We start from the raw sequence: 11,600 nt of genomic DNA on the forward strand, positions 1-11,600 counted from the left end.
TCTTAGATGTCTCAAGGTCCTAATCACAGCCACAAGGGTCACATTACTCATTAGGACCAAGAATTACACAATATGGAAGACTTATGTCCTTAAACTTAATCTATTTTTTCCTTAATTTATAATATAGTGTTCTAGCTTTCTAAAAATTGTTCCCTTAGGCCATTCGTACACAATTTTGCCCAAGTAATCCAAATATGAGCTTAGATTCATCAAAATCCAACTCCTTCCCTTGGTCCTAGGCCCAAAACGAAATCTGCCACTTAATTTTCAGTTTCGATTCTAATGCTTTCAACTTCATCCTTTCATCTTATTCCTGCACCATTTTTCATTTTAAACACATTGTAATCATCAAAATCACATCCTAGGCACAAGAATCAAGTCTGGCCGAAACATTTTCTCAAGTTACACAATCATGAAATTTAACCAATTTTAGCATAAAACCACTTGATTCATGTTCCTTTTAAGCCTTTGAACATTATTCTAACATCAATTTCATCTTCCCTTATTTTTAAGAATTTCATGCAGCATGTCCCCCTAGAGTTTCAAGCTCCCAAAAATCATTAAAATTCATAACCAAGCTGAACAACAACAAGGGTAGTGAAAACTACATTAAAAACTATGAACATACCTTGTTTTGGAGCTTGATCTTGCACGTGACCACTTAGCCTTTCTTTCTCTCTCTAGAAACTATTTTGCTAGAGCTTTCCCAAGGTTTCCTCTAGGTTGGATGAAAATAAGGGAGGGGAGGGGGTATTTATAGAAAACAAGACTGAATCTGGGCCGTTGATCTTAAAAATATGTGGCTTGATCTGGACCGTCCATTTTCTCTTTTAATCTTCTGATGACAAGTGTCCTATGACTTCATGCTTATATCATCTTGATGACATCATGCTTACATCACCAATCCACATGCTTTTAATCTAACGGTACATGTGTCTTGTATCCGACTATACACGTGTCTTGCATTCAGCCGTACACATAATACATCCTTTTCCCATCTAACCGTATACTTGTCTCCTCCATATTCCTTCATCATTTTGGCATTAAAATAGGGAGAAAATTAATATAAAATTTGTGTAAAATACAACCCTTAGGTATTCTTCCACCTATCTTACCATTTTGCACTGTATAGTGTACTTTTTCGGGCCTTGACTTACTTGGGACCACTGGGATATGTTCTTGTGCTATTTTCTCATCTCAAATAAATTCACATGACATTATATATTATGCCTAAAGAGAGAGTGATGCTCTTTCATTGTTCTTCCATTAAAATAATTAAAATAATTAATCATATTTATTTCATAGTAAACTTGACCAAATTCTTTCTATCGGTCTACAACTCTAAGAATCTATCTCCAGGTACCAATACTATTTATTCATCACAAGAAATTACTCTAATTTTTAGTCAACCCCTAGATATTTGACTTTGACTTTCTCCAGATAGTATGTAAATAGGCTTTATATTCCATTAAAGCCAACCTCTTCACTTTTTGAGGACGGAATTATATTTAAAACCTATGATAATTCCTCAAGTATTTTTTTTCCATTTTCTTCCAATTATCTGAGTCCTTCCTATACTTTAAATAATTTATTCTTGAAAATATTCTAAATCAGTCAAAACCCTAGGAATTCCACAATTTCCTTCTAGGGGCATTTTCATCATTTGTAGCCTCATACAGGCCTTTAAACCTTATTCTCATCTTTTTAGAATTTTTTTGAAGTGTTCAGGTCTTAACCTACTATTTTTCATTTTCTGGGGTTTTTCTAGGATTTTCGAGCATAATTTTCATTTTTACCCTTACCAGCCCAAGACTTTACAAAATTACGATTCTGTTTCTAGTTTGGTTTAACCTCAAAATTCACCTCATTAAAGCCTCTAACATAACCTTTGGGCTATACTTATTTCTATTTCTCATTCTTGGGCCTTGAGACTTTTTCCGAGTCTTTAACTTCCTCTTTTCTCAATCCCAGAAAATTTTCACTTTGCAATTTAGTCCCTAGGAATCTCTCTGTCCTTCTAAGAAATCTCTGGAACCTTTGCCAAAAAGGAGTCTAGTAGCCTACCCAATTCAAGCCAATTTTGGTACTTCTAGGCCAAAAATTTGAGATGTATCAATACTTCTATGAGGAATTATTGGGCAATAAACGTGCTACTATAGATGCCACAACTAGAGGTTCTCTTTTGGACCTTACTATACCAGAGGCTTGGAGAATCTTAGAAAAAAGAGCCCTGGATAGCCAGCAATACAACATTAGAGATCGTGATGGTAAATTAGTAAGCCAATTGCTTGTATCATCCAAGCAAAATCCTAATATTGGTAGTATCGCTGAGAAGTTGGCCGCTTTGACCACTGCAGTCGCAAATATACAAAAGAATTTATCTTATAATGTACCTCCCTCCACCCCTTCTCATGAACTTTTAGCACCTAGTTGTGATTATTGTAATTCATCTTTGCATGTAACTAGTTTATGCCCTAATAAATATGAGGAGGTCAATGCAATGTATCAGGGACGAACAGGTTAGTTCCAAAAGTGGGACCCCTTCTCTAATACTTATAATGAAGTGTGGAGAGACCATCCTAATCTTAGATATGGAAGGGGAAACAATAGTCAAGAGAGGTATCAATCTCCCCACTCTAGGCAGCTGTGACAATTTGGGAACAATAAAAACAATTCCCAATTAGTGCTTCAAGATGATGACAGGATGGCCCTCCTTATAAAAACTATGAAGGATGGGTTTGCTAATAGTGATTCTAGAATAGCTGCAATGGAATGAAGGACTGATTCCAGAATTGCCAATTTAGAATCCAAATATGACAATATAGCATCTCATATGACACAATTGTCAAACTCCTTGAACGAGCAGCAGGCCAAAAATGGAGGCAACATTCCCTGTAATACTGTTATCAACCCAAAAACCTTGAATGCCATCACTTTAAAGAGTGGTAAGAAGGTAAGTTTCAAAGAAGATGGTGATGAGAAAGAAGCCACAATAAGTGCCCCTACAGCACTATTAAAGATGTTGTAAAAGCAAAAAAGGGCATTTCTGATGATGTCCCTTCAACCCCTGCATCTAAGAGCTTAAAGGAGAAAGAAATCCTAGAGAAAAAGAAGAATGATGAAAGCATTCCTTCAACATCAAAAGAGGTAAGTATCAATGATATTTCCTTTCCTTATTCTTACCTCACTCATAATAGAATTTCTGAAAAAGAACAAGATAAAGAGGTGTTTGAATTATTTAAAAAAGTTGAGATTAATATTCCACTATTAGAACTAATCAAAAGCATACCTACATATGCTAAGTTTCTTAAGGATCTATGTACACATAAAAGAAAATTTAAACCTAATGAACGAGTATAGATTAGATCTAATGTGTCTACTTCGTTTAAACCTCAACTGCCTGTAAAATGCCAAGATCCTGGATCTTTTACCATTCCTTGCACAATTGGAAAAAATAATATTGAGAAAGCCCTCTTAGATCTAGGAGTAGCTATTAATGTTATGCCTAAGTCTATTTATGCAGCTTTAAGAATTAAAAGTATTAAAAGACTAGCGTGATGTTACAGCTTGCCGATAGACCTATTAGGTATCCTGATGACATTTTAGAGGATATACTAGTACAAGTTAAGGGATGAGTTTTTCCTATTGATTTTTATGTGCTTGATATGACTAATGAAACTTCACATGATAGCACACTAATTCTTGGTAGACCTTTCTTAAGAACTGCTTGTACTATTATTAATATGAAAGAAGGCTCTATCACCATGGAAGTTGGGGATCAAAAAATATCATTTAACATGTATAAAGCAATGAAACACCCATATGAGGACTATTCTTTGTTAGGTGTGAATGCTATTGATTTGGCAATTGAAGAAGCATCTGATGATTTTGAATTAAATGATTTGCTCAAATATCACATCTCTTCTCCATCCTCTTCTTTTTCTACTTATTCTTGTGGTAATGAGAGGATATGTGCTACATGTTTTGAAATTGAAAGTTTTCTCTCTACCTCATATTCATCTTCTTTTGTAAGTGATGATTCTGAGGAAGGTTCTTTGATGAGTTTTGCAGGTATACAGGAGTTGGTGGAAACTGAAGTAATAGTTGATCCCTCTTGTTAAGTTCCTCCACCAGCACATATGTTCTAAAGGAAGTTGGAATCTAAAGAAGAGGAGGTGTCATTCCTTAACCTCAACCTCACTGCTTCTTCTTTATCCTATTCATCTGACTCCTCTGCTTCTTCTTTTTCATCTTCTTATGACTCTCTTATCCCTATAGACACATATGAATACATGTAGGAAATACGATTAATGAGCAAAGATGAATCCAAGATAGATAGAGCTATGGACAAAATTAAGTCTATGATTAGACAAATTGAAGAAAGGGAGGATGCCCATCTCTTCAATGAAAAAGGAATTATCTCTAATTCCTGTAAACTCCCTTATTTGATTTCATCTATTATTCAACCACCTGAATTGAGCTTAAACCCCTTCCCTCTAATCTGAAGTATGCCTTTCTAGATATAAATAAAAAATCACCAGTGATTGTTTCAAATGCTTTAACTTTAGATCAAGAGGAGAAATTAATTGATATGCTTAAAAGAAATAAAATTGCTATAGGTTGGACTTTAGCTGATATACCTAGAATCAACCCATCTATTTGCACTCACAAGATATTATTAAAGGAAAATTCTAAACCTATTAGGCAACCTCAATGAAGGCTTAATCCACTTATTTTAGATGTTGTGAAAAAGAAAGTCACTAAACTCCTTAATGCAGGTATTATATATCCTATCTCTAATAGTGAGTGGGTTACCCCTGCATCATTGTTATGTAAAATGAGAATAATGAATTAATACATACTCGAGTACAAAACTCATGGCATGTTTGTATAGATTATAGGAAATTGAATGAGGCTACTAGAAAGGATCACTTTTCCTTACTTTTTATTGATCAGATACTTGAATGTTTAGTAGGAAAATCTCACTATTGCTTTGTTGATGGCTTTTTTTTTTTTTGGATATTTCCATATTCCCATAGCACCAGAAGACCAAGAAAAAACAACCTTCACATGCCCTTTTGGCACATATACTAATAAAAGGATGCCTTTTGGGCTATGTAATGCCCCAGGTACATTTCAGTGTTGCATGATTTTTATCTTTTCTGATTTTGTTGAGCAATGCATGGATGTATTTATGGGTGACTTTACAGTATATGGTGAATCATTTGATGCATGCTTATGTAGTTTGGATAAAATTCTTGCTAGATGCATAGAGAAAAACCTTGTTTTGAATTATGAAAAATGCCATTTTATGGTTGATTAGGGTATTATTTTGGGTCATTCAATATCTAACAAGGGTACAAAGGGCGATAAAGCAAAAATTGAAATCATTTCCTCTTTGCCCTACCCCACTAATCTTAAAGAACTTAGATTTTTCTTGGGGCATGTTGGATTTTATAGGAGGTTTATTAGAGATTTTAGTAAAATTGCTTTACCTTTATCTAAACTATTACAGAAGGATGTTGAATTCATATTTGATGATAATTGCAAACATGCATTTGAAAAATTGAAAGAGAAGCTTGTAACACCTCCTATCCTTACCTCTCCTAATTGGCATTTGCCCTTTCAATTATCCTGTGATGCATCTAACAATGCAGTTCGCGCTATGTTAGGGTAAAGGGAAGGTAAGATGCCTAAGGTTATTGCTTATGTGTCTAAAACTTTAGAATTGCACATGTTAATTACACGACCACAAAGAAGAAATTACAGGCTATTGTGCTTGCCCTCGATAAATTTAGAGCATATCTAATAAATTCTAAGGTTGTGATTTTTACAGATCATGCAGCTGTGAGATATCTATTTAAGAAACCTTAATCTAAACCTAGGTTGATAAGATAGATGCTGATTATACAAGAGTTTGATGTAGAAATTAGAGATTGAGCGGGGCAGAAAATCTTATAGCTGTTCATTTAAGTAGACTTCCAGATTTAGCAAGGGAAGTAGATGTTTCTGATTTAATTTGTGATGATTTTCCTGATTCTATCCCCTTTGCTTTAGCTCTTAAAGAGCCTTGGTATGCTTACATAGATAATTACTTGGTCGCAAAAGTGGTCTCTCACTTTATACCTCCTTTTCAGGTATAAAAATTAAAAATAGAGGCTCAATATTACGTTTGGGATAAGCCTCACCTTTAGAGGATTTGTAGTGACCAAGTGATCAGGAGATGTGTACCAAAGAATGAGAGTGAGTCTATACTCTTAGCATGCCACGCCTCAATTTGCGGTGGCCACTTTAGTGCCAAGAAGACTTCCAGAAAAGTCTTGGATGCTAGTTTTTATTAGCCCTCCCTATTTAAAGATTCTTACTCTTTTTGCAAAGCATATGATAAATGCCAAAGGCTTGGAGGGTTAAGCAAGAAGCATGAGATGCGACAGCAGCCTATGCTATTCTATGAGATCTTTGACGTATGGGGTATTGACTTCATGGGTCCATTTCCCACTTCTTTGGTTTTGCTTATATTTTGTTGGCTATTGATTACTTATCTAGATGGGTTAAAGCCATCCCTACAAGAAAGAATGATGCTCAGACAGTGTCTAAATTCCTTAAAACTAACATCTTTTATAGGTTTGGAGTACCAAGAGCAATAGTAAGTGGTAGAGGAACCCACTTCTGTAACAAAATCTTGGATAAGCTCTTTGCTCAATTTGGGGTTACTCATAAGGTTTTGATAGCTTACCACCCACAAACCAATGGATAAGCTAAGGTATTAAATAGAGAAATCAAACACATCTTAAAAAAGATTGTTAAGCCCTCTAAGAAAGATTGGGGCCTATGGCTTGAGGAGGCCTTATGGGCCTACAGGACTACATTCAAGACTCCTATAGGGGTGTCTCCCTATAGGATCATCTATGACAAATCATGCCATATCCCTGTGGAGCTTGAACAATAAATTAGGCTGTAAAGATGTGTAATAGGGACTTAGAAGCTTTAGGTCTAGAAAGAAAGTTACAAATACAAGAACTTGAAGAACTAAGACTGGATGCTTGTGAGAATCCTCGCCTCTATAAAGAAAAGACTAGATCAATCCATGATAGAGGCATTCTGAGGAAGAACTTTAAAATAGGGGACAAGTTGTCACTATTCATAACCTGCTTTAAACTAAAAACTAAAAAGCTCAACACTAGATAGGATGGACCCTATATAGTCACCAAGGTCCATAAGTTTGGAATGGTTGAGCTGCTGGATGATGCCATTGGATGTCATATCCTAAATTTTATTTTAGGATTTAGTTAAAAAAAGAATTTAAAAAAATAAATATATAAAATAATAATATTTTATTATTATAATAAAATAATAATATTTTAATATTAAAAAAAAGGAAAACAGCTTTCCATCGAATTTGGTGGAAAGCTGAGGCATTCATTAAAGAGGAAAGAAGAATTTAGGGTAAGGGGTATTTAATGAAGGAAGAAAAAAAATGAAAGGTGGTTGGATAATGGAAAATAAAAGAGAGAGTGAGAGGTAGAAATTGAGAGTACAAGAGAGAGAGAGAATGAGAGAGAGAGAGATAGCAAGAGTAGAGTTGCGGTCCTTATGAAAGGGAGGGAAAATTTTAAAAATAATTTAGACACATAAAATTACTTCTTTTCATCAAACTTTCTTTATAAATATTTTCTATATATTTTACGTTTCCTAAGAGTAGTATTACTATAGTGATTAGAGAAAATTTTGAGACTTATATATACGGTAAGTATTGAGTTTTGGTAATAGATGAGCATAGAAATTTAGAGATAAATGAATAGTTAATTTTAATCGGTTTAGATTTTCCCATTTGTTGGATTTTAGTATTTAAATTATTTTGTTTAGTTAAAAAATCTGTTATATATGGTCATATCATATTTTTACCAATTAAATTTAAGTTAAATAATTTATTTGGGTTGTTTTGACATATTATTGAGGTTTTAATTGGTTTAGTTTTATTTATTCAATGATTGGATGTTTTAAAATAATTATTTTAGCTAAAAATTTTATTATTTTTGAAAAAAAATATATAATATATATGATAATTATACCATTAAAATTTTGATTAGATTATTTATTTATAAATATTTGACGTAGTATTGAATTTTTGATGGTTTGGTTTTGAGGTTTAAACTTTAAATGAGATTTTTAGAATTTAGAACATAATAATTTCATATTTGGAAATTTCAAAAAATTCTTTTTATTAAAGTAAATAATCCTGGAGGATGTAAATAAATAATTTGGCTTGTTAGAAAATTATAAGTTGGTTCTAAAATACTTAATTTTAGGTTATGAGATTTGGAAGAATTTAGAATAAAAATTTAACTAATATATATAAGCTTAATTAACTAATTAATTAGCTAATATTAATATGTAGTTATATTAATTGTGTAGATTAATTATTGGTTAAGCAAATGATTGACCTTGTGGTAATCCTTTCTATTACTTTTGTAAGAGGTAACCATTTTTCACTTGTTATATATGCTAACGTGTAGTTTGTGAGTATTTTACTATTTTGGAATAATGATGTGCTATTTGAAAGTCAAGGAGATATGTTATACTTTTTCGGCTATAAAAATTCGTCTTCTGAGACTTTTGGAATTGCGATTGAGTTGTTTGAAAAAATATATGTTCTAATCTTATGGATACATGTTGAGAAAAGATTGAGATATTTCTTATTATATTATGAATGACTGGTTATGACTTGAATTTTGAGTTGAGTCTTGTTCTATCACGTGGTAAGGCTACCATTGGTGCACATTGGTTGGCTTCCTTCATTCCCAGAGTGAGGGATAGGCCTTTGTGACTTCTTATTCATCTCCCAGAATATGGGATAGGCCTATATGTCTGATTAATCCCCTATAGTAAGGGATAGACTTATATGGCTTGTGTGTTAGCCCTGTAATGAGAGTTTGGATGATTAAGATTATCTGAATATACATATTTTTATATTTTCATTGATATATCTATATTTCTTGAGATTTAATAATTATCCTACTTGACACCTCACAAGCACATGTTAGTATGTATGATGAGTGGGAAAGTTGATTACTACTACTTTTGTCTCACCCCATGGTTTTTACTATCTTCAGGTGATAGTTCAGGTGATGGCCCATCAGGAAAGGCTTTGAAGGCATAGTGTGCTATTATAACTTGCATAGGATCCTTACTTTTGTTCTATGTGCTGATTTATTATATATTGCCACATAGGGCTCATATACTCTAATGTTGTAGACTAATACTTTTAATTACTACTATTTGATATGGGGGTCGTCAGAAGGTCAGAGATCTTTAAGACTTTGCATGTTACTCTCTTTTGAAAGTGTTGACTTTTGACTAATGGACTTCATAGCTTATATTAAAATGATCGGTCAATTCGTATATTTGAAAATATGAGTTTGGTTTAGGCTAATGATTTAATGGTATTTTTGGACTTTGAAAGTCCAAGGCTCAAGTTAATGATTGACATAACTCGTGACATAAGTTTATTTCTTTTAACCATGATTGTGATTTTATAATTTTAAGGTTTCTTCTTTTTTACCATGGTCAATCTTTTGAATAAATTACTCAATTTAATCCAAATGGGTTTTTAGAAGAATGGTCATCACACTGGACAGATCAAGAAAGTGAATGGTCATCTCCTGAAGCTCTACCATGAGAACTTTTTACCTCCATAATTTCCAGGTTGTCTTTTTCCTCTCTTATCTATCTTCTTAATTTGAATTTCATTGTTTGAAATAAGTGTAGGGGAGAGACTATCCTGGCAGAAAAAGTAGAATAGAGCAGGTAGTTAGTAGATTGTACTTTAGATTGTTTGATAGGAAATATCTAGTACTGAATAAATACAACTCTATAGGTTTTTTTTCCCACCTTTGTCCTACCTTATGATCATGCGTTGAGGACAATGCAAAGTTTAAGTATGAGGGAGGAACTAATTATTGATGCCTTATGGAATAAATGCTTTCTTTTTCAAAAAAAAAAATCGACAAATTTTAAAAGCAAATTAACCTATATTTAAACTCTTGTGCTCCTATTATATACATATACCCTGATTATTTTGAGGTATGCATGGGACTTGCATATTCATTGTTATCTAGATGATGTAATTGATTATATTCTAATCTTTAGCCTTGGAAACAAATAAATTAATGCTTTGTGATCAATTTAATTTTCAGTTAGTCATTGAGAATATACTGCAAGAGAGATAGCCTTTTTGGAAGGATTCTCGGCCTTAAATTCTTAAATTGAGTGATTACCTCCTATGTTAGTAACCCTTTAGAACTTGTCTTGATTCTATTATTTACTGTCTAACTTATGTGCAAACTTTAAAATGATAGAAGGCATTCATATTTTAATCCCCCACTTTCCCAAACACAAGCCATATATATATATACGTATATCATATATCCCTTGCTACCCTTTTGAGCCCACCGCTTTTCCTTTCTCCATCATAGGACGTTATATATGCATACACATAAATGTAAATTCTCTTTATATATATATATATATATATCACAATTGTATCAACTGCTACCTGCACCATATTATAGGGTACCCAAAAAAAAAGGAGAAAAATAGTGCCAAAAAAACAGAGAAATCCAAAAAAAAAAAAAACAAAAACAAAAAGCAAAGCAAGAAAGCAAAAGAAAAGAAAAGAAAAGGGACCTTTATTTATTAAACTGCAACAAATATATTTATATAACATAATTAAATGTTTCTTTCTCATCTCATATGCATATATTATTTCTATATATTATTTTCTATTCCATGTAGCCTTTTTCCAACATTACAAACCAAAAAGACCTCTTGATTTTAGAATGCATATGTAACTGACGATAGAAACTTAGAATTATTACAAACCTATGGGAGAGGCTAGACTAGGATGGTTTGAGTGAAAGAACCCCCTGATAAAGTGAGATGAGCAAAACACTTAAATTCTTGAGCGACTCTCTTGTTTTATATTCTTTTGTCCTAATTATATTCTTATCTTGATCCCTTAGCATTTATTATTTTGTAACTTAGGCTGATGAAAGGAGTTTGATTAATTAGTCCATCTCTGTTGAGCTCAAATTTGATTGATTCCACTACTTATCAAAGATATTTCAAGATCCTTCTTTGCTTTGCCCAGGAATGCCAATATGTAAGTGTAGGGGAATTTGATATATCCCTATTTTATTATATATTTTGGGGATTTTATTATAATTTAAGGGCTTAATTGCAACAGTTGTCAATAATTTGAGCTGACAAGGAATTATATAAATAAATGCTAAAATGGGTCTAATTATTATGTTTTCTTAGTTAAACTAATCTACAAAAAGGTATTTTTACTTTCTTGTGCGTTTCAGGGTAATTAGGAGCTTTGAATCTAAGTTGGGCCTAAGACACTATTGCAAGGTGATAATAGATCAAGGAAGGTGGGTTTTGGAGCCCAAACAGATTGGGGAAAAAAATGTAGGTGTTGAAGAATCAATAGATTTCGGGGCTTTAAGGATGTATTTGGGTCAACTTACAGCATAGTTAGGGCCCATACATGTTAACTTACCATATATACCTCTCAAATGGGCCCTAACACCTCCGCT

The sequence above is a fragment of the Neltuma alba genome, unplaced genomic scaffold (genome assembly GCF_004799145.2).
Source record: "Neltuma alba isolate B1F8T4 unplaced genomic scaffold, ASM479914v2 tig00011304_pilon, whole genome shotgun sequence".
Lineage (NCBI taxonomy): Eukaryota > Viridiplantae > Streptophyta > Magnoliopsida > Fabales > Fabaceae > Neltuma > Neltuma alba.